Here is a 25,663-nt window from a genome sequence, read left to right on the forward strand (position 1 = left end):
GCATCTTCAACAAGTGGTGGTCTAACTGGATGTCTGAATATAAATAGGTCCACATCTATCACCCTGAACAAAACTCAAGTAGAAGTAGATCAAAGACCTCAACGTAATACCAGACAGTGAACCTTGTTATTGTTTGTTTTTGCTCTTTTGGGGGCCCGCCACCCAGCTCCCAAATAAATCACACATGGAGGCTTATTCTTAATTATGAATGCTCAGCCTTAGCTTGGCTTGTTTCTTGCCAGCTTTCCTTAAATTATCCTGTCTATCTTTTGCCTCTAGGCTTTCCCTTTCGGTATTTCTGTGTATCTTTCATTATTTGTTGTTGTTGTTTTTTGAGACAAAGATTCTCTGTGTAGTTTTGGTGCCTGTCTTGGATCTTGCTCTGCTGGCCTCGAACTCAGAGAGATACGCCTGGCTCTGCCTCCCGAGTGTTGGGATTAAAGGTGTGTGCCACTACCACCTGGCTCATTATTTCTTACTCTGTGGCTTGCTGTGTAGCTGGGTGGCTGTCCCTTTGAGTCCTCCCCTGCTGTGGGATGTTCTGTATGGCAAATGTGTTGCTAATTAATCAATAAATAAAACACTGATTGGCCATTGGCTAGGCAGGAAGTGTAGGCGGGACAAGGAGGAGAATAAAGCTGGGAAGTGGAAGGCTTAGTCAGAGAGACACTGCCAGCCACCACCATGATGACAAACAGCATGTGAAGATGCCGGTAAGCCACGAGCCATGTGGCAAGGCATAGATTAATGGAAATGGATTAATTTAAGCTGTAAGAACAGTTAGCAAGAAGCCTGCAACGGCCATACAGTTTGTAAGCAATATAAGTCTCTGTGTTTGCTTGGTAGGGTCTGAGTGGCTGTGAGACTGGCGGGTGACAGAGATTTGTCCTGACTGTGGGCCAGGCAGGAAAACTCTAGCTACACTCCCCCTTCTCTTGCTCCTTCTTTCTTCCAAGATTTCTCCTTCTATATATTCTCTCTGCCAACCTATCCTTTCCTCTGCCTTGTTCTTTATTAGACATCAGGTGTTTTAGACAGGCAAAGTATCACAGCTTCACAGAGTTAAACAAATGCAACATAAATAGCATACCTTAAAATAATATTCCCCAACAGAACCTGACAGAATAGAAAGTGGGGAATAGCCTTGAACCCATTGGCACAGGAGACAACTTCCTAAACACAACACCAATAGCACAGGCAGTAAAACTGACAGTTAATAAATGGGACCTCATGAAACTGAACAGCTTCTGTAAGGCAAAGGACATTGTTAAAAGGACAAAATGACAGCTTACAGAATAGGGAAATATTTTTACCAACTACACATTTGGTAGAGGACTAATATCCAAAATAGATAAAGAACTAAAAAAAAAAAAGATGACAGAAAAAAATAGCTAAATTAAACAGAGAATTCTCAACAGAGGAATCTCAAGTGGCTGAAAGACATTTAAGGAATTGCTCAACATCCTTAGTCATCAGGGAAATGCAAATCAAAACGACCTGCTATACCATCTTACACCTGTCAGAATGGCTAAAACCAAAAACATTGAAGACAGCTTATGCTGGAGAGGATGTGGAGAAAGGGGAACACACTCCTCCACTGCTGGTGGGAATGCAAGCTTGTACAGTCACTTTGGAAGTCAGTATGATGGTTTCTCAGGAAGATGAGACTCAATCTCCCTCAAGACCCAGATATAACAATCTTGGGCATATGCCCAAAGGGCACATCATCCTATCGCAAGGACACTTGCTCAATCATGTCTTTGTAGCACTATTCATAATAGCCAGAAATCGGAAACAATCAAATGTCCCTCAACAGATGAATAAAGAAAATGTGATACATTGACACAATGGCATATTACTCGGCTGTTTCAAAAGCACAATTCACAGGGGCTGAAGAGATGGCTCAGAGGTTAAGAGCACTCAATTCCCAGCATCTACATGGTGGCTCACAACTGTCTGTAACTCCAATTCTAGGGGACCCAACACTCTCACATGGACATACATGCAGGCAAAACACCAATGCCCATAAAATGAAAAAAAGTAAAATTCACCAGTATATGATGGAACTATAAAAAAAAAATCATCCTGAGTGAGGCATATCAAACCCAGAGAGACAAATATGATGAGTGCCTTGCTCAGCCATCAAAGAAGCTTCCTCCTACAGCAGATAGAAACAAATACAGAGAATCACAGCCAGATATTTTGTAGAAAATGAGACACACTGGAACACACAGCTCTAACTGAGATATCTCCATCAAATCCCTCTATCAGGGGACCCTATAGAAGAGGAGACAGAAAGGATGTAAGAGCCAGAGGGGATACAGGACACCAAGAAAACAAGGCCCTCTAAACCAATATGAGCAAAGCAGCATGCACAGGGCCTGCATGGGTCTGCATCAGGTCCTCAGAATATATATTATGACTTCCATTCTAGAGTTTTATGGGATTCCCGCATGTGCAAACTAGTGGGTCTCTGTTTCCTTCCCTTGGGCTCTTTTCCCTCTTTGGTTTATTTTGTTCAATCCTGATGTGTTAGTTTTTGTCATATTATATTATGTTATTTTATATTATATTATAATCCCTCAGAAGCTTGCTGGTTTTCTAAAGAGAGACAGAAAGGGGGTAGATCCAGAGAAGAGGGCAGGTAGAAAAGAACTGGGAGGAGGAGGGGGAAGGAAAACTGTAATTAGGATATATTATGTGAGGGGAAAAAAATCTATTTTCAATTAAGGGAAAATAAAATAAATACATTACCTTCTAAAAAAGAAAAGAAAATGAGTAATTTACCCATTCATATTATTTCTTATTATTTGATAACAACTAAATTACCTGTTTTTCTTATTAGATTGTTTCTTCCATAGATGCTCATTTTAAATAAAACAGCTGAAAAAATGAATTTGAAACTAGCAAAGATCTTTTGGTACTCAGATAAATGCTACTTGCATGGAAGAATTATAATGGCTCACCATTCACTAAAACTTACTGTATTCTGGGTACTGTACTTAAACACATGCCATGTTTCATCTATTTCCTGGAACATTGATGTTTTGCTATATTTGAGATGGGGAAATCATGACACAATGAAATGAAGTGACTCAAATAGCACGTAGCAGGACCACTCAACCAAAACGACAGTATAACACTGTATTTACATCGCTATCATATGCAGTGCATAGAAAAAAACAGTACTCAAGCACGCCTTTAATCCCAGCACTCAGGAGGCAGAGCCAGGCGGATCTCTGTGAGTTCGAGGCCAGCCTGGTCTACAGAGCAAGATCTAGGAAAGGCGCAAAGCTACACAGACAAACCTTGTCTTGAAAAACCAAAAATAAAAATAAAAAATAAATTTAAAAAACAAAACAAAAAACTAGTACTCAGGCTGGAGAGACGGCTCAGAGATTAAGAGCACTGGCTGCTCTTCCAAAGGTCCTGAGTTCAATTTTCAGCAACCACATGGTGGCTCACAACCATCTGTAATGAGATCTGGTGCCCTCTTCTGGCCTGCAGGCATACATGCAAGCAGAACACTGTATACATAATAAATAAATCTTTTTTTTTTTTAAGAAAGAACATGTACTCATGTATATTGAATAAATTCTACTACATTCTACAGTATAAATTGTTTTTAAATATTTCAGTTAGTATTTCTTTCCATCAGATTTGGGAAGTTGAACAAACAATTTTCAACAGTTTATAGCTAGGTAATCCTAATAATTCATTTATATCTTAATGACACATACAAAAGTATAAATTTTCTGCAATATTATGAGAGTAAGTTTTATAATGATATATCATGCCAAACACTGATTGTGGGAGGTTGGAATGATGGTGCAGTGGGTAAAGTGCTTGCTGTACAAGCATGAGGACATGTCTTTGGATCCCTATCACCCATGTATGAGACAGGCACAGAGGCATACATCTGTAATTCCAGTGGTAGGGAGGAGGGTACCAAGGGCTAGATGAGCAGCTACCATAGCTGAACTGATGAGCTCTAGGATCACTGAGAGACCCTATCTCAAAAGGTAGAGGGCCTGTAAAGACGGCTCATTAGTTAAGAGCACTGCATCAAATGAAGTCAAGCCTACTATCCCGGCACTCAGGAGGTGGAGGCAGGAGGGATGGAAGTTCTGCAGGTTTGCTTCCAAGCACCCATATGGAAGCACATAGCCACCTCTAACTCCAGTTCCAGGGGATCCAATGCTCTCTTCTAGCCTCTGTGGGTGCTGCCCACACATGGCACACACATGTATATGAAGATAAAACACACATAGACATATGACAAAAACAATAAATAAATGTAAAAGAAAGAAAACACCTGATGTTGACCTCTGGCTTCCACACATGCACACACATGCAATGCACATGCACCAACACCCCAAACATAAACATATGCTACATATACACACACCAAAAAAAATGCTTTTTACAGATTTTTATGTTGTTGCGCAAGAATAAGAAGTATATTATGGGCTAAAGTTTACCAAATCTTAGAGTAGCAAAAAGGAGACTCAAAAGATGAAAAAAACTATAGTTTTAAAGTAAAATGCATCTAATTTTCAAAAGCATACATAGAGTTGACTAAGTTGTGCTGAAGTCCAAAGATAGTATAGAATAAATTTATCTTTGCATCATTTGAACTCCTTTGATACAGGTTTCCTCAAAGAAATGTTTCAAATATGCCAGTCTCCAGTTAGGAAAGATGGCTCAGAAATTAAGAGCACTTGCTTCTCTTACAGGGACCCAGCTTTAGTTCCCAGCATCCTCACAGCAGCTCTCAATGACTGGCAACTCCAGCTCCAGGTGATTCAACTCCTTTTTCTGGATCTGCAGGCACATGCATGTACTAGGTACACATACATAAACTCGGGCGGACGAACACACACACACACACACACACACACACACACACACAATAAATAAATTAATTAATTAATCTTTTAAAAATATGGCAGACTGAAGCCAATATTATATAAGTGAACATTTACTTAACTCAAATGTTCTTTGTAATTCTTAGGTGAAAAAGAAATGATACAAACTGTTCACATATAGGTTATTTTTTTAAGTATTAATTTTTCTGCAATTTTCAAAAACGAGGGGAATAAAAATGTGCTGCAAACTTGTACTTTCCCAAATCAAAGCAACAATCATCCAAGTCTCTCCTCCAGAAACATGTATCTGTTCCCTTAAAGAAATACATCATGCAGGACATAATGGCTCACTCTTGATTCTAGCACTGTGAAGGCAAAAGCAGAAAAATCAATACACAGCAAGTTCAAGGTCAGTATGAATTACATGAGACCCTGTACAAAAAAAATGTACTCATCATTAGCAAGGCGAATTATGTATAATATATATATATATATATATATATATATATATATTTCACAATATATCTGCATTTTTGTTTGCCTGTACAAGGTCAGAATTCAAGGTTCTCCCTCATGCTTTTCAGTTTCAAAGGAACTATAATATATTGCAGAACTCAGCTCTTATAATACACTATATTATCTTGCTATAAAACCATTCTTAAACAAAACAGCTTCCAAATGCATAAGGAGGTTCATGCTTTGTATTAATTTTTCTACTCTAGATGACTGGTAAAATAGCACGGGCTAATGCTGCAGCTGCTACCACGTTCTCAGTTACTTCAGGGATGTTTACACTTGATTGGCATAACATGAGAGTTTATGCAATTAAATATAGTATGTCATGACTAATGCACGCACATTACTAATATTACAAGTTTGTGGCTTGGGCTTATTTTTTCCATTAAGAAAAATTCTGACACTGTTATGTTAATCATCTTGGGAATTGGAGGTATATCATGTATTTGCCTTTAAGCAAAACAACAAAAACCAATTAAGCCCCTAATCTTTAAATTGGCCTATTAGACACTGTGCCAGTTTCATGACCCATTGAGGCTAAACCCTGCCCACATATCAGTCAACTAAAACATAAAATTTCTTTTCATTAAATCAATCATCTAATTAGAAACTGCCCATGGTTTCCCTCAGTAGCTTCTTAGCCAAGTGCCTCTACTTTCTGGTTCCAATTTTCTGCTTTTCCTCTTACTACTCAAAACCAGTCAAATGAACACGTTTCCCTGATCCTCCTGTACATTTCCATATTCCTACCTATACACTCTCCACATTTGGAACATTCATTTCAAAATCCTAACTACCATCAAGGCTCATTCCACAGCCTAATTCCTTGGTTAAACTGACCTTTTTTATTCAAACTCTTTCTACTCCTCTGGCACCTAATTCTTAATTGTTTTTTTTTCATGTCCTATAAATACTGTTTGTTCTATGACACTGAAAATTCCTTAAAGATAAAGAATCATTTGAACTCTCTCTTTCTCTTTCTCAATGTATTTATTATTCATCTTTCTATAATTAGAGGAGCTCTACTAAGGGACCCCTAGGGATGCTCTTAAGTCTACAATTTTGTACATCTATCTCTTATACCTCTTATGGCATTTATTTTAAAATATCTGACTTTAACCATACCTAATATAAAATTATCCAGTTTGGGCTACTGGAAAGCTGGTATTGTTTAAAATCTCAAGAGGACAAAGGGATAAATGATCAGCTTTTACTCAACAGATGTTACTAAGTAAGCAAAGTATTCACTCATTCTTTTTCCCAGTCAGCAAACATTAAACTTAAATCCATAGCAGGCAACAGAACAACTGGCTTGTTTTTTCACCTCAATGAACTCACAAGCCAGTGATAACTACAGAGAAGTAAAAACAATAATAAAAATTGCCAAAGAGGTGAACAAATGATACTACACAAATATGTAAAAGAAACCCCAGACTGGAGTTGTGAAGTAGAAGAGATATCATCTAAACTGAACTCGGAATGACAGGAAATGGTCAGCATTCCAGAAGAGAAGCAAGTGCACATTTGCATGGCTGAGAGAGCACGGCCAGTTTGGGGAAGTACAAGAAGGCCAAGTAAGGCTCCAAGTTAGATTGCAACATTCGTAGGGGTGAGGTAGAAGTTAAAGGGACAACCGGAAGGCAAATCCTAAGTCTATTATAGTTTGAGTCTGAGATGTCCCCTAGAAGCTCACTGGCCAATGCTTGCAGCAATATTCGGATGTTTGACTTTTAAGAATGAACTGGCTCATGAGAGCTCTGACTTTATCACTGGGCTAATCCATTGAGCAGTTCATAATCTGGTGGGCTATTGAGAAGTGATAGGTACCTATAAAGTAGGAGAGGTGAAGGAAATGAGTTCTTCTGATATGCTGCAGGGGACTGTGCCCTTTCTCTCTTTTTTTGCTTCCTGGCTGCCATAAAGTAAGTTGCCTCTGTCACTGCACACTTCAGCTGCCATGGTATCTGGCCTTGCTTCAGATTCAAAGCAATGGAGATACTCCCAACAAATGAATCCCACTGAAACAAGCAAATGGGTGGCCAACGTTAGAGAGATGTCGTCTTCAAATAAGTCATGAAATTGACCAATGATTCAGAGTTTACATTAGGAAAATGTACAGCAGACACTGCTGCTTATCCTCCAATGTATGTTCTTCCCTCCTCATAGAGAAAGAAAGTAATGTGCTAAGCATAGGACCATTAGGAAAGGACAGTATTGTCTCTGCTTCTCTTGTAACTAGGTGTCACCAAAGATCTAAAATGGCCAGTGAGACAGTTATGAAAGTAATATGTGTAAGTAATATCCTTAAAATGAATATAGATGCTTTTGTCCTCTCCGACAGGAGAAAGAGCAAGCAAATAGAAATATTATCATTGGTTCAGAAGATGAACACAAGAGTTGGTCTTAGTCACTACTGTATCCCAGCACTTAAGTCAGAGAACTCACTAATATTTGTTGAACAGATTTATATAAAATACTTCATTTCCTTCCAGAGAAATAAACTGCTGCTGTACTGCAGATGCAGGCTAATTAAAGCCAGAGAGTCATTATCTGAAGATAAAGCACATCTATCAGTAAAACAGTAGATGGATTGAAGCCACAAAAGGGGTCCTTCTCAACCATTTAACACTCCAAACTGTTTTAAGCACCACTTTAAGCAGAAAATCAGACCATTTTGAAGCAGGAGTTAATGAGAATACTGTAATGGGTGCTTTTTTAAAATCAATAAATATCTAAAGCCATAGAAAATTCAACGTTCACATTACTCTAAATTGTTGTTACTAAGCAATATGTATGGTACTCTCTCATTCAGAAAGCCCCACTTTGGCTTGTTTTAAATTAACAGATTTCTAACCTATTTCCATATAGCACAATAGCATAAAGGCTTAATAAAGAAACTCTAGCCATAATAAAGGCAGCAACAATGTATATACACCAACCATTCTAAATCAAGGATCCTGCTCCCCCTCCCCCCGAATCTACCCAATACCTTGATTCCTTCACCCCATGTGATATCAAGCACCTTGGCGATGAGGTTCAGTGATTCTCAACCTTCCTAAAACTGTGATCCTTTAATACAGTTCCTCATGCTGTGGTGACCCCCCCCAACCATAAAATTATTTCATTGCTCCTTCATAACTGTAATTTGCTACTGTTATGAATCATAATGTAAATATCTGTGTTTTTCAATGGTCATGGGTGACCCCTGTGAAAGGGGTCATGACAAGTTAAGAACCACTGATCTATTTAAAGAATGGTGTAATTGGTTAGCAGTGTCATCTTGTGAGATCCTATGCTTTCCACCAACTTTGAGCATGTGCCACTGCTGCCCACCCCCACCAAAGCAAATGAAAACTATACCTGACATGTACAGCAAATTATCTTCAAAGAATCTGGTGACTTTAACATCAACTGTCCCTTGAGTAGAAAATGCATGCAAGTACACAATAAGCATAAACTAAGCATTTTAAAAGTCAAAGTTGATAAAGTCAAAAGTAGGTAAAATAAAACAAAGCCAAAGAGACCAACCTAAAATTAAGTCAAAACTTACTTATGACAGCTAATTATGGAGATCCATTTTTAATAACAAAAATTAAATTGCAATTCCCTCCCTGAAAAATAACACTATTATCCATTTAACAAAGTCCTGAGACTTCCTCCTCCAATACTCACATAGATGTTTGGATGGGTAACTGTAACTAAACTGAAAGGCAGTCCTTGATTCTAACACTAACTAGCTTTTCTGAAGGCTGAGTGGCTGAAAAGCAAGAGACCAAAAAAATGTTAAAAAATTGCAGTTATTTCATAGTAGCTGTATACAATATCACAATATCCACAGTGTGAGACATTTTCCATGGCACATGACCATAATACTATCCCCCACCCAAAATCAGGTATAGAGTTCTTTCATGTTAACGAATTGTCTATAACTAATCTATATTAGGCATGACATTAACCTATTTTAAAACATCAGTATGTACCCTTAACATTTCTCAGCTATTTCTAGTTACTGTTTATAATAAAGAATGTGCTGGGTGGTGGTGGTGCATGCCTTTAATCCCAGTACTCAGGAGGCAGAGGCAGGTGGATCTCTGTGAGTTCGAGGCCAGCCTGGTCTACAGCTCGAGTTCCAGGACAGCCAAGGCTACACAGAGAAACCCTGTCTCAAAAACAAAAACAAACAAACAAAAAAAAGAATGCATACAGCAGAAGACAGCCATTCACACTAGCAGGTTTAACAGTTTTGTCTTTAAACATGAGTCTGACCTACATTTATTTAGTACTAGTATCAAAATTCTATCACAAACATGATTATATAATGAATTTAAACAACACCAAAAAAAAAAGAATCCATTGAATGACTAATCAGTAATCAGTCTCCAAAACGAAATTAAAAGTATTTTGACAGCAAGTTGAAACTAGACTGTGGAGGGGAAGAGGGCACCACGAGGATCTGAGTTACACTGAGAGGACATCTCTAGGTGTTTATAGGTAAAGCAGAACAAACAGACAATCGACTTCCATCCTGCTGGTGGACTCCTTTGTTTCAAAGCCCTTGATTCTCTAGGTAGGAGGAGGGGAGACATTCTAAAGTTGATTGTTGTAAAGTGAACAGCTGGGCATGGTGTCTCACACCTTGAATCCCAGCACTTAGGAGGCAGACAGAGGCAGGCAGATTTTTGTTTCAGGCCAGCCTGCTCCACATAATGACTCCAGGATAGACAGAGCTACATAATAAGGATCTTGTTTTAAAACAAGCAAACAACCCACAGTGAATATACTAAAACCACTGAATTGTATACCTCAAATAGATTAAATTTATATGGTGTATCAATTATATCTTTTTGTTTGTTTTGTTTTTTTGAGACAGGGTCTCTACACTCCCTCCCTGTCCTAGAACTCACTATGTAAACAGACCCGCCTCAAATTCACAGACATCCACCTGCTTCTGCCTCTCCAGAGCTGGGATTAAAGACGTGCATGCGCCACCAGGCCTGGTTGATTATGCTATCTTTAAGAACAGGATTTGGGGCTGGAGAGATGGCTCAGTGGTTAGGAATACTTGCTGTTCTTGCAAAGGACCTAAGTTCTTTCTTAGCACTCACATCACATGACTCACAACCATCAGTAACTCCAGCTCCAAGAAACCTGACCTCTTCTGGCCTCTGCAGGCACCTGCACACATGTGTACAAATGCATAATAAATAATAAAAACAAATCTTAAAAGAAACATAAGTCTATAAAGTCAGATATCCCAAAACAAATTTCTGACTGTTTATAAAAGATTTTTCCCATCTTATTTGCCATATCAATTTTCCCTCATTGAAACTATGCACACATGTGTACAGACATACATGCAAATACACTCAAAACTTTGGGCATTAAAATATTAAGAAGTGTTTTCCTAGTCGGGTGGTGGTGGTGGGGGGTACACGCCTTTAATCCTAGCACTCGGGAGGTGGAGGCAGAGCCAGGTGGATCTCTGTGAGTTCGAGGCCAGCCTAGTTTACAGAGCGAGTACCAGGACAGGTTCCAAAGCTACACAGAGAAACTCTGTCTCGGGGGGGGGGGGGTTTCCTCACTTTTCAGTAAGACCCTGTTCAAAAGCAACCTCTTAAAAATATCTTGCCACAGGACTACATGGATGGTTCAGCAGATAAGAGCACTTGCTGCTCTTCCTAAGGACCCTGGTTCAAATCTCAGCCCTACATGGCAGCTCACAACCATCTGTAGGGAATCTAATGCCCTCTTCTGGCTTCCAAGTGCACCAGTATGCAAAATACCCATACATAAAAGAAAAATGAAACTCCCAGCAATCTACAAGGATGACCTCAGCTAGACACCTATCAATAGTGGAGAGGGAGCCTGAACTGGCCATCTCCTGTAATCACATTGGTGACTACCCTAATTGTCATCAGAGAGCATTCATCCAGTATTTGACGGAAGCAGATGCACAGACCCACAGTCAAGCACTGGGCCAAGCTCCCAGAGTCCATATAAAGAGAGGGAGGAGTGATATGAGCAAGGAGCATCAAGATCATGATGGAGGAACCCACAAAAACAACTAACCAGGGCTCATGGGAGCTCAAGGACTCTGGACTGACAGCTAGGGGGCCTGAATGGGACCGACCTAGGCCCTCTGCATGTGTGTGATAGCTGTGTAGCTTAGTCTGTCTGTGGGGCGCCTAGCAGTGGAATCAGGACCTGTCCCTGGCGCTTAAGCTGGCTTTTGGGAACCTATTCCCCATGCTGGGTTGTCTCACCCAGCCTTGATACAGGGGGAGGAGCTTGGTCCTGCCTCAACTTGACTGCCATGCTTTGTTTAAGCCCATGAGAGGTCTGCCCCTTTCTAAATGGAGACAGAGGAGTAGTAGATAGGGTGTAGAGGGGAGATGTGGGGGGTAGAGGGGAACAGGAGGAGAGTAAAGAGGGGAAACTATGATTGGGATATAAAATAAATGAAAAAAATACTAAAATTAAATAAATAAAATTCTTGCCATCATTTTCCTCTGATCATTCTTCTGCCTTTTGTCCAAAATATAATTTCTTACGTGCTTTTTTAGATATCCCACTCTATACGTCCTCTTTCATAAATAGAAAGAAAATGTGGCTTAACAGTAGACAGCACGGATTGTATTCCTAACTATTCTATTTATTAGATATGGTACTTTTGAGAAATTTATCTAAACTTCATAATGCATCAGTTTCTCCATCTATAAATGGGGACAATAGTCCCTCTCATTACTCTGTTTTGGTTTAAATTAAGTGTGTAAATGTGTAGAAAGCACTGGGAATAATGTCAGGCTCATGATGCATATTAGAACAATTCAGTGATTTGCACTGTCATTAGCATTGGTTGATGTAGAATTATTTCATGTTCTCAGTCCCTGGTTAGCCTGTAAGCCATGTCCAGATAGTGGAAGCAATTTATCTGCCCTAGTGCTCTACAAATCATTGTTAAACAAATGTTGTTCATTGGTGTTTAAATGGATATTGCACCTGAATGATGCCAAGAGGCACTTGGAGAGTTTCTTACTCTATCCAAAACTCATTTTTATAAATTACCAAATTGTGTAAGAAAGTTGACAGGTATAGAATGGTGGCTGGTATTTCCACTATGGTTCTTTTAGTTTCACTTTGTTAATTAAAAGACTAGAGCTAGTGAAAGATCCTCTGGGCTAAATCGTAGATGGACTTTCTTTTCCACCACCAGCCACAAATAACTACACAGAGACTTCTTATTAATTATGAAAGTCTGGCTGTTAGCATAGGCTTGTCTCAACTAGCTCTTATATCGTAACCCATTTATATTAATCTATGTTCTATCACAGGGCATCACCACTCTTTCCATCTTTCACCTCCTGTTTCCTCTCCGTGTCTCCTGGCATCTCCCACATGCCTAGATTCCTCATCCTTTTCTTTTCTCTCCCCGAAATCCTGCCTATACCTCCTGCCTAGCTTTGGCCTTTCAGCTTTTTGTTACACTAATCACAGCAATACACCTTCCCACAGTGTACAAATATCCCACAACACTAAAGAGTTTCTTATATCATTAGTGCATTAACTCTAGGTTAGAAATGAAAGATACTCAGCTCCTAGCTGTATGTACCTCACAGCAAGCTACTCAAACTCACTATATATATTCCACAGGAATACATAAAACAAGGATAATTAACTGTACTTCAAAAGAAAAATGCTCTGTTATGGGTAGTATTCTATCTAGTGTCCAGCCCACTGACCCCTTGCAGTGTCAATAAACTATTCTAAACAGAAAGAAAAGATGACCTATGATAAAAGGCATTACCTTTTTAAACATTTAAACTACTTCTCTAAGAGCATAATAAAACTAACTTTTCCAAAATCATTTTGCAGTGGTGGAAATAAATCCTAGGACATGTGCATAACTATATACAATGAATATATGCCAATAAAAATTGAGTCCAAAATGGTGGTGACTGGGAGCTGAAAAGATGGCTCAGTGGCTAAGAACACATACCTCTCTTGCATAGGATCCAAGTTCATTTCCCAGAATCCATATTTGGTGGCTCACTAACACCTGTAACTCCAGGATGCATCACACACACAGACACACACATGCGCGCGCACACACACACACACACACACACACACACACACACACGCACACACACTTAAAATACTTTTTAAAGAAAAATGTTAGTATATATACACAATGGAGTTTTATTCAACTATAAAGAAGGAAGAAATTATGTAATTTATAAGAAAAATAGATGAAACTAGAGGTGACCATCTTAAGTGAAATAAGCCATGAGAGCTGGAAAGATTGCTTTGTGGTTAAAAGCATTTGTTGCTCTTCCAGAAGACTGGATTTCCATTCCTAGCACCCAAATTGGAGGAGTCAGAACTTCCTGTAAATCCAGCTCCAGGAGCCTAGGCACTCTTCTGGTCTCTGTAGGCACCCACATACACACATGCACATACTTCCATGTACAGACAACAAGCATATACAGAAATCAATTCAAATAAACCACAAGCCAGACAAAATTTCTCATTCATTCTCTTATGTGAAAGCACACACACACAGACACACACACACACACACACACACACACACACACTAAAGTAAAAGGGTTGTAAAAGGAAACAGAGTATTCTAAAGGAAGGGAAGAGAGAACAAGAAAGTAATTGGGGAAGAAAATAAATGTCACGTGTCTGTCTGACATATGAGACTTAGATTTAATAGATCATAAAAACAAAAGTAGGTACTATTTGGGAAAAGGAAGGAGACAAGCAAGAAAGGGGAGAATAGGTAAGAGAGGGTAACAGAAGACAAATATGAACACAATACAATAATATACATGTATAAAAATATCATAATGAAAACCACTATTTTGCAAGCTTAATAAAAGACAATGGCAATTTCAAAACTGACGAACACCAGAGAGTGATGACAACTAATCATAAAAAATAAAAAAGTAAAAAGTGACACATACTTAAAGTGTCATACACTTACCATGAACTTCCTGTCAGAAAAATGTCATTGTAAATACGTTAAAATGGTATTTTAGCTAGGATTAACACAAAAGACACACAAATCTCTCACATTCCTGCTCCATGTATGAATGGCAATGCATCTGTGTTTGGCCATGTTTTCAACTAATTCAGCCACTAATCTAGGAAAAGAGTTAACACTAAGAATAGCCAGGCATGGTGGTGATGCATGTCTATAACTACAGCATTCAAGAGTTCAAGTACAGCAAGGACTATAGCAAGAATTTCAAGTCGGTATATACTGCAGAGTGAAAAACTGTCTTAAAAATATAAAAACAAACCAAATAAAACAGTAGCTCTATGCACTGTGTTGTGTGAGCTGTGCTGAGTGCTTTGTGTGCATTTTTCCTTTGGTTTTTTTTTTTTTTGGGTTTTTTTTTTGAGACAGGGTTTCTCTGTGTAGCCCTGGCTGTCCTGGAACTCGCTCTGTAGACCAGGCTGGCCTTGAACTCAGAGAGATCCGCTTTCCTCTGCCTCCTGAGTGCTGAAACTAAAGGTGTGTGCCACCACCGCCTTATTTAATACTTCAAATAAGTCAGATACTCTACATGAGAAAATAAGATTCAGACAGATGAAACAATTTACCACAAACCACAATGCAATTATGTGATTTTAGGGCCTAAGCTCTTCAGCCATTAAGCTCTACTGTCTTCCCATTTAGTAACAACCATGAGTAGAACAGTAAACACTCAGGCTGGAGAGATGTCTCAGAGATTAAGGGCACTGGCTGCTCTTCCAGAGGTCCTGAGTTCAATTTCCAGCAACCACATGGTGGCTCACAACCATCTGTAATGAGATCTGGTGCCCTCTTCTGGCCTGCAGGCCTACATGTAGTAGCTGTATACAAAATAAATAAATAAATAAATATTTTAAAAAAACAGTAAACACTCCAAATGAACTAACTATTCTTTACTAATATTTCCTTCTGTAACGCACTACAATTTGCCTACCCCCTCTTACTGAAGACAATGTAAAGCACCTCCCTCAGAGACTGCAAAGGCTTTGCCTTAATCACTGCCCACCCCCATGCCCATGTGCTTACAGTCTTTCAGCACTAACACAACACCACAATGGCAGGTCCCAGGAACTGCATCTGGCATGAGGAAACAATGAAAGTGGGACAGCAATGATGAAAAACAGTTGAAAGATTTAGTGTGTGACTTGCCCCATTTACTCTCAACCCCCTTTTCACTTGCTTTTTTTTTTCCAAATCTCATTTGTAGCAAATTAAACTATTGCGCTATAACAGGCACTGTTGTCCTATTTCCAAAACCATCTGAAATTACAGAAAACTTTTAAAATCAAAGTTAAGGAAAACCTTAACTTTGATCTAGCATCAAATATTCCAGTAGTTGGCAATTAACACACCGTATGTTTAATGTGTTGTAAACAAAAGACAATTTAAACTTAGCAAAGAGAGCCTCAATTCAGCAAGTGTTCACATACCAGGGCAAAGCTCTGACCCATCAACTGTGCAGTTTAAGTTCATGGTCACTGTATAATAATCTCTAATAAGCTGTCTAATCTCTCTTCTGAAGCTACTAGTTCCTTGGCAAATCCCTCACTGTCACTCTAGCTCTTCCCAACCAATGTTAGGAATGCGAAACATTTTGACCATTACTGAGCAAACGGTGTGTCCCCTTGAATTAAAGGAACTTGGGCAACACAGAAAAACACCAATGACCTTTTCCACAGGTAATGATGGACGTTTAAGGAAATATATGAGTGCTTAACTACAAGAACAGATTCTAGCAATATAATGTGGCCTCAATAACCTTTGAGGGGTCATCCCAGAGTTACAACTGTCCATGGAGAAGCTTACTATGAAATATTGTAAATTAAAAAACAGTTAATGTTCTCCTGAACATTTACATGAAATAGATGCTTCATGAAATATAAACTGTGGCTAGAGAAATGGCTCAGTGGTTAAGAGCACAGAATACTCTGCCAGAGTACCCAGGTTCAGTTCCCAGCATCCACATGGCAGCTTACAATCACCTGTACCTGGAATTACAGGGGATTCAGTGGCTTCTTCTGGCTTCCCCAATGCCCTCTTCTGGCCTTCATAGGTACCAGGCACTAAGGTAGTGCATAAACATGCATGCAGGCAAAACAGCCATACACATAAAATAAAAAAATTAAGTCTCAAAAGAGGTTAAAAATACAAACTGATTTATTTTCTGTCTCGGGGGTACATTATCACATAACCACTCTGTTTATTCAGAACATACACTCCAGTCTGAGGGATCCTGGAGTAGTGGAAAGAACAATGGATAGAGACTCTGTTTGTTTAGGTTAGACTACAATAGTTCTCAGGCTTCCTAATGCTTTGACCCTTTAATACAGTGTCTCATGTAATGGCAACTCCCAACTATAAAACTATTTTGTTGCAACTTTTTAACTGTAACTTTGCTACTATTATGAACTGTAATGTAAATATCTGATATGCAGGATATTTGATATGATAGATAACCCACACATTGAAAACCACTGGGTTAGAGTAATGCCTAGGATATATTACATATATTTCATGTATATTAGTTGAATGGATTGTCAGAATGGGGCCATTCTAGCTAGAAGACCAGAGAAGAAACAGAAACCAAGGGAAAAAACACCCACCAACACAGACAAACTCAGAAATCGGCAACTAGACCTATAATTACCCCAAACTCAGCTGCTTAGATGCCAGTGTAAGAAGGCAATTGATAACAGCCAGGGCAATATGTCACCACCAGAGCCCAGCTGTTCTACTACAGCAAGCCCGGAATATTCCAACACAACTGAAGCATAAGAAAAACCTTAAAAACAACTTTATGAAGGTAATTGAGGTCCTTAAAGAGGAAATGAGTAAATCCCTTAAAAAAAAGTTGAGGGAAAGAAACAAAAAATTGGAGGAAATGAATAAATCCTTTAAAGAAAGCCAATAAAAAAAAACAAATAATTGAAGGAAACAAATAAAACTGTTCAAGACCTGAAAACAGAAATAGAAGCAATAAAGAAACACAAACTGAGGAAATTCTGGAAATGGACAATCTAGGCAAGTGAACAAGAACTACACAGACACAAGCATCACCAACAGAATATGAAGAGACGGAAGAGAGAATCTCAAGTGTAGAAGGTACAATAAAAGAAATTGATACATCAGTCAAACAAAACATTAAATCAAAAAGAAATTCATGACACAAAACATCCAGGAAAAGACCAAACCTAAGAATAATAGGATGCCAGGTAGTGGTGGTACATACTTGAGAGGCAGAGCCAAGAGGATCTCTGAGTTCAAGGCCAGCCTGGACTAGAGAGTCAGTTCCAGGACAGTCAGGGCTACACAGAGAAACCCTGTCTTGAAAAAAAAAAAAAAGAAGAAGAAGAAGAAGAAAAATAGGAATTGGCAGATGGATTGGAGGGCTTTATCTTAACTGAAAGAACATTCCAGAAAAAAAAATCCACTGAGACATAGAATTTTGGACAGCATCACAAAAGTGAAAGGATACATAAAATATGCCAATTATGATTGGCAAATATAGATAAGGACAATCTTTAAAACTAGGTGTTTTTTTATAGTCAAGTTGGAATGAAATGGCTGCCAACATATTAGGTAATGAGAGAAGGTTCTAATACTAAAGAAATTCATGTAATGGACACTAAGGTCAGTTAATAGTTGGCTCCTAGGCTTTCTTTTTGCATGTTTTTAATATTATTTAAAAGTTAAAGATAAAAATCAAAAATTATACTGACCACTCATGATCCTATGTAACTATGAATGGTTCTGAAATTACTAAAGGCTAGGGATTATGTCTCATTTGTCTGATACATTCCTTCTGTTTTTAATACAGATTCTTAATATAAATTATGAATTTAATAAATGTCAAAAAATAAGTACATAATCAGAAGAAAAACATATTAACTGACCCCCCCCCACAAAAGGCTCTCTTGTCATAAAAAATAGGAAGTTTAAATAGCAAAAGAAACACAAAAATACTCTATAAATATGGCCCTGGCAGACTGAGCACCAAGTACCAAGTACCAGTACTGACAGAGCAGGATTTTGGCTAGTTTCAGTCGTGTGGCCCAGCTATATCTGCTTTCTTCTAATATAAGGAGCAGACAGACATCCCTCTCTATTGAGAGTTGTGTGAATAAATCAGCATGTATTTATATGGTAACAATTTACATGGTAACCATTATGAGCAGGGTACTGAGAAGATAAAGTAATTTATTTACCTCCCTAATCTCCAGCACCCACAGCAACAGCTTACTATTAATATGTGCAAAGCCCTGCTTTAAGCACTTTACTGTGAGGAGGGGAGGTGTACAGTCTCTTATCTAAAAACCTCAGTGCCAGATACAATCCCAATTCAGAAATGGCCAGCCTCTCAGATAGGCAATAACTTGCATCACTGTATATTACGTAATACTCCACTAGGGTCTGTGGCACTATTCCATAAGCATATCACTAATGCTACAATAAATATAAATTAAGAGTACCACTAAGGAGAAAAAGAGTTTTAATATTTTCAAGTTATATTTTGTCACCACTTGAGATTTATCACCTAACTTACCAAATGAAATTTTTATCAATTTTCCGAGTTTTGGAAATCTGAAATTTTCAAATTAATTGTGGGTCTAGCCAATTCATTTAAACTTGAAAAGATCAAAAGGGGTGAGTTTCGTTTTTCTTACTTTAATGATGAGGCAATTGGGGTATATTTATGTTACTCCCTCACATCCCCCAGCTAACAAGTATCCTAGATAGAATCAGAACCCAAGCTGCCTAGCTACAGTGTTTATATTCTCAACAACTATGCTTCATAAATAAACTCTCCCATAGACTGCTTTGGAATACCAGAGAGCTATGGAAAAGGCAAATCAGTATTAAATCATACAGTATATTAACATAACAGGAGAACATTCACAAGGCAGCATTTATTCATTAGTAAGTAACTAGGAAGGACATAGCATGGGCTCGGTGCATGGGACATCAACAACAGGCAAGCTAGAAGAGGTCCGGGTCACCTTCCCAGAGCCAGCAGCCAGGTACCACAAAAGCTTAATGATGACACAATAGGACAAGTTTGTTCCTACTATTCACCTTCAAAGGCAGGAGACTGTTTACAATAGCAAATGCTACAATAGGGCCTGATATTTAAATTGTTCCTTGAATAGGACTGAGCTTTGAAATGACAGAGAAAAAGAATTTTAAAAATGAATTATATGGCATGGCTTCCCATAGTGTATCCTCTGCACCAGGAATAATGTTAAATACAAAAGTTTCATATTGAGAAAACCAGGTGAAACCAACAGAAATTTGTATGAGAATAATAAAACTGGCCAGTTGGTGGCGCATGCCTTTAATCCCAGCACTTGAGAGACAGAGCCAGGTGGATCTCTGTGAGTTCGAGGCCAGCCTGGTCTATAGCTCGAGATCCAGGACAGGCACCATGAGAATAATAAAACTGGCCAGGCGGTGGCGCACGCCTTTAATCCTAGTACTTGAGAGACAAAGCCAGGTGGATCTCTGTGAGTTCGAGGCCAGCCCGGTCTATAGCTCGAGATCCAGGACAGGCACCATGAGAATAATAAAACTGGCCAGGCGGTGGCGCACGCCTTTAATCCTAGCACTTGAGAGACAAAGCCAGGTGGATCTCTGTGAGTTCGAGGCCAGCCCAGTCTATAGCTCGAGATCCAGGACAGGCACCAAAACTACACAGAGAAACCCTGTCTTGAAAAACCAAAAAAAAAAAAAAAAAAAAAAGGGCTAGAGAGATGGCTCAAAGGTTAAGAGCACTGACTGCTCTTCCAGAGGTACTGAGTTCAATTCCCAGCAACCGCATGGTGGCTCACAACCATCTGTAATGAGATCTGGTGCCCTCTTCTGGCCTGCAGGCAGAACACTGTATACATAATAAATAAATTTTTCAAAAAAATAATAACAATAATAATAATAAAACTGTTGGAAAATCTCTAGAGTCAAGTCATGAAGGATCTGTGTTTGCTCAGTTAAGACATTGGAATTTGAACCTGCAGGAGGTGCTAGAGGTCATTTTACAAGAAATAATCTCCCACAACACCAGGATTGACTCCTATAAGATGTTAATATTTCTATTTGAGACCAAAAAAAAAAAAAATCAGATCTAGGATGGCTTTCAACTGAAGGCTCAGAGAAATAAAATTTAATTTAAACACCAAGCACTTGAGACAATCCTAAACTCAAAGCATAAATCTATGGCGATATGAAAATGTTACAGAAGCAACAGCTAAAAAGAAATAACAAATCTCTCTTAAAAGTCCAAAAGACATTTGTAAAACCTAAGTGATTCTTTTGTACACAAAAGGAACTTCTAGCCTTCCAAAAGAAACACATTTCTAAGAAATTAACAAATCAGTCCTTAAAAAACAATTTTTTTAATTAATTTATTTTTTTAAAAGTTTTTTTTTCATTTTACATACCAACCTGTTTCCCCTCCCTCCCTTCCTCTAGCTCTCCCCACCCCACCTCCATCCCGTAACCATCCACATAATTGTCACCCACATTCCGAGGGTCTAGTTTGGTCCCAGGCATGTTCCCCAGCAGACAGGCCAGAGTCCATGAGCTGCCATCAGCTTGGGTCAGAAAAACAAGTTCTTAATGATCGGTTTGGGGTGGTGGTGTTTTTTCAGTATGTGGTCTGTTTTGCCTTGTCTTGAGACAGCATCTCCCAAGTAGCCCTTGCCCTAGAAATCTGAGACCCACCTGCCTCTGCCTCCCAAGTGCTGAAATGAAAGGTCTGTGCCCCAGCATGCCTGAGAAGCCTGCAATTTTTTCAAGTTGTTGACAACTTACCTTGCAGCACAGGTAACAATTTGCCAGCGGCAAGAGGACTGCTCAGCCTGCTTTCAACAGGCCCCAGAGGTCCTATTTTCCTAGTCCCTTATCTAAACACAGTAGAAGAACAGACTCGCTTAGCTATTTAGCCAACTTACCAAAGTTTTCGTTCTCGGGTATTAAGGTAAATGACTGAGCCAGGCATTCAACTTAATGCTCTGTAAAACATATTTTAAGTTCCAATTTTTTTTCAGCCAATAATTTCCGATTCCCTAATGGCTTCCCATTGTTCCGACAATCAAATCCAAATTTTCAGAAGACTTCCAAATGCTAAATATCTATTATCTCTAACACTCTCTGGTCCAGCTCACTAAGACCTCTCACCACACTGTGTTTACCGTTCTTCATAGCTCCTACGTCTGAATTTTCCCCGATTTTTTTTTTTCAGAGATAGAACTTTACAAAGTAGCTCTGGCTATCCCAGAACTCGCTTACTCTGTAGACCAGCGTGGCTTCAAACTCACTAAGATTGGCCTCCCTCGGTCTCCAGAGTGCTGGATTAAAGGCCCGCCCGCCTGTACCACCGGGCCCAGCTTGTTCCCAGATCTTGAGAAACTAAAAGCATTCTCTCTTCTCTTTAGGGCTATGCTCAAATATCACCTCTTCTCTAAGAAGCTCTATAGTTGCCGGAGTCCTCCAGAGAGAGACACAGAAAATAGGAGATTAACGTAGATCTAAGAGGGGAGATACACTACCGGAATTGACTTACAAAATCAGAGATGTCCCACAGCAGTCTTTCTGAAAACTGGATGCCCCGGAACGCTGGTGGTGGAGCCAACGGTGAAACTCTCTTAGGCTAAAAGCCTAAGAACCTAAGGGGCCACTGGTTAAAAGTGGAGCCTAGGTCCAAAGGCCAACAAGCCTAGAGTTCCGATGTCCAAGGCAGCAGGGGAAAAAGTGACTCGCCTAGCTGTGGGAGAGAGCAACGCGCCTCCTGTATCTGTTCTCCGCAGCCAATTGGCTGGTGCACGCCCACACCGGGGGCGGATCTTCCCTTCTTAGTCCACTCAGATTCATACACCAATCTCAGGAACACCCCCACAGACACACCCAAAATGATGTTTTACTGAGTAGCTAGATAGCTCTTAATCCAGATTAAGTTGACAAATAACATTAACCACCATACACCACCGTTGTGAAACTAGGTGTTTTCTAGTTTTCTGTACTCTATGTATTATATTCATTGTTCTTGTTGCAATCTATAAGGATTCTGACTTAAAAGTTTTTACACTGTGCCTATTATACAGAGCCTTGGCACATGGGAGACATTCAACAGATTTTATACCATGAAATAGTAAATTAATTAGTAATACTTAAAAACTTCATTGCTATAAATATCTCTAACTCTAAGAAAACCATTTTCTCTACTTTTGAAAAGTTCACTTTAGGGCTGTTCATTTTTTTACACACTTTCTATGCTTTTTTTTTAAATGTGATTTCTGCCAAATTGTTATACTATTTTACAGAAATAAACAATTACACCAGAAACAAAATGCTAGAAAGGTTTTAATGATATATCAAACATCATAAATCAAACAATTTGAATATTTAGGTTAATCTCATTTTAGTACTGCAAATCAAATTAATGAATACAACACAAAAGAAAAAGGCAATAATAGTAGCAGAACATGAAGTTAGCTTTAGTAACATCAGAAATATTCATTTCAGTCGGAGCTGGTCCTGTAGTATGTAATACAAGCACTGAGTAGCTAAAGATCAGAGGATCACAAATTCAATATAATCCTCCCTCAACTACATACCGAGTCTGAGGCCAGCATGGGCCATGTGAGACCCTTTTTCAATTTTTAAAGGAAAACTAAATTATCTAGTTTGGTAATCTCTAAGTGTACCACACAATCTGTCAAATATTGAAAATGCAGAGGAAAAAATGCTTATGGCTAACTTGCATCCACTATTTTTCTTTATCTTCCACCAAAAAAAAATTAGTTTTTAATTAGAAAGTCACATCAGTGATAATCTAAGTTTAGGCTTAATAATAATAATCTCAAAGGGAAACAAGTAAAATGTATGTCTCAAAAACAGGTTGTCAAAAAATGAAAACAGTGGGCGTACTAAGGTGAGTACCCTTTTCCTATCATCGTCTACTTTTTACTAAAACTAGAGTGAACTCTAGAAATTCAGTGGAAAAGGAAGTATCAGGCAAGTTACCTAACTAAACTGATCACTAATAGCCTCTATTGCTCTTGTGAAAATCACTTTCTTCAAAACATTGACTAAAACCGATAAAACCACACCACACAGTTTAAATTTTGCTAATAAAAATGGCAGCTTAAAAATACTGAGCATTTGAAGTTCTTGTCTATCGACAAATGCTTCATTTGCTATTGCAGCAGAGACTCTTCCCATTGCCTCGCTACCAAACCTAAGTGCTACCAGGAGAGGGAAACGTAGTCACCATCTTCACTGGCAACGTGGTTTCTTCTGAGACTGCTGCCAATTAGTGAACTGTCGTCAATGCCAGCACCTGGTCACACATTAAGCGAATGAATCAATCACTGGTTAGTGTAAGGGTATTAATAAGGATTTGTGGTTAAAGGAACTAATATTTTTAGATATAAAATGATATCACAACTGCTTAACTCATTTTGCTCGGTTTTCAAGTTTGAGAACTAGCTAAAAACCTATTTCTAAAAACACAGCTGCATACGTCAGCATGTGCTCGTTCACTGGTCTCTGCCTCCACGTTCAGCTTCTCCATTCAATTTTCCTCACACTAATTACAGCATGAGCAAACGAACCTCAGTGTAGGAACCAACATGGCAACTGAATGGGAACAAAGTGAAATGGCTAAAAGTAGTGGGTTTGGTTGTGTTTGGTTGTTTTTAAAGAACCCCGAGGTTCTAAAATGCACTATACGAAACTGTGGCTTCTCTTTAAAAGGCAGGTATCCTCCCAACAGAGGCTTCTGGGCGCCCATTCAATGTGCTTAGTAACCAGCCTATGCTAACTTGAGAGACTAACGCTAACTCCACTTAAATGATGAGCATCCTAATTTGCAGATGGAGAAAGGAAGCCAGGCTTACAAACCCCACCAGACCTCCTTTGGTCCAACCTGCTCCAGTGCCAGGAAGGTTTAGGGCCACAAACAAACATTGCGTACAAACACACACACACATTTTAAGTGACTGGTTTTTGAACTAAGTTATTAAAACCTAGAAAGAAACCTTAAAGTTCCTCAACAGATGCTTATTAAATGGTATTTAATAGAGAAATTGTCCTATCTTTTTTTTCTGTAAATGGTAGGCTTAAACCCTGTAAGCCTCCAAGAAAATAATTCATCAGCTGTGATTTTAAAAGGGGGAAAAGGAGCCAAGACATTCACAGCTGAAGACATTCAGAACTAAGTTAAGTGTTCTTGACTGGGGAGCCAGCGACGGAGTCTCTCAAGATTCTGGAAGCGGGATGGAATAGGAAGCACAAAGTAGAAACTGTTAGAGGACAAGAGACCGTGAGGCTGAGGGTGACAGAGGAACCCCAGAGGATCGGGGCAGCGATAGGGAAAACCAGAGAAGATCTTGGAGGGATGACAAAGAAGCACAGAAAAACTGAGTTCTGACTAGGATCCTAGAAGTACCCAAGCTTCTGGTGGAGCCAGAGGGACCTGCAAGTGCAAAGGTGCGGAGATAAGAGCGCGCGACAGCCTGGGGGTGAAAACCCGGGTGGGCAAAGAGAGAAGCTGGGTCCCCGCCTCGCAGTTCCCCAAGCGGATTCCCAACTCCTGGCCGCGCAACGCGGGTGCAGAAGGCAGGCGGGGAAGCCCGGGGAGCCCCTGCGACTTCAGGACCCTTCCTCACCTTGTCTGCCGAGCCCCTGCACCCAGCCGCTCCTCCGCGGGCAGCTGCGCTCCGAGGGCCAAAGAGGGAGTCGCGCAGCGGAGCCCGGGTTCCCTACTGCCGCGAGGCACTGACGCCCGCCCCGCCGCCGCACCCCCTGGTCGCCCTGGCCACTTCGCCCCGTCTTCAAGGCAGAGGGAGAGCGCTTACCCTAACCCGAACGCCGCTCCAGTTATTTGCCAAAGTCCCTGTTCCACGCTGCCGGGGAATAGGAGCTGAGCTGCAGCGGCCGCAGCGACAGAGCCTCTGCCTGACCTCACCAGGGGGTGGGGGATAAGGGAGCCCAGCTGGGGAGGGGAGGGAGAGTGGTGGGAGGGGAGCGCGTGGGCGGGGGAAACATGGCGGCAGGGGTGGCCCTGGCGGCGCCTGCGCGGAGGCTGGGGCTAGGACTGTGTGTGGGGTCCGAGTTGAACACCCCGCTACAGAGAGGCAAGGCTGGGCCCGGAAGCAGGATGACTGCCAAGTGGCCCTGGAGCCTCCGAAACCAGGACACTTGGGTGTGAGCCCACATGGCTTCTAGTGTCCAGGAGGCA

At 39.9% G+C, this 25,663-nt stretch overlaps 1 protein-coding gene across 2 annotated transcripts in view; it reads right to left on the minus strand.

Annotated features, from left to right (window-relative positions):
• The window catches only part of Klhl13 (kelch like family member 13), a 166,966-nt gene extending 141,557 nt beyond the window's left edge, over nt 1–25,409 (minus strand). For both annotated transcript variants that reach the window (XM_059250980.1, XM_059250978.1), the window contains exon 1: nt 25,281–25,409. The gene's annotated coding sequence lies outside the window, so the exon portion shown is untranslated. The remainder of the gene's footprint in view (nt 1–25,280) is intronic.
• Between the last annotated feature and the right edge of the window lie 254 nt (nt 25,410–25,663).

The sequence above is a fragment of the Peromyscus eremicus genome, chromosome X, assembly GCF_949786415.1.
Source record: "Peromyscus eremicus chromosome X, PerEre_H2_v1, whole genome shotgun sequence".
NCBI lineage: Eukaryota > Metazoa > Chordata > Mammalia > Rodentia > Cricetidae > Peromyscus > Peromyscus eremicus.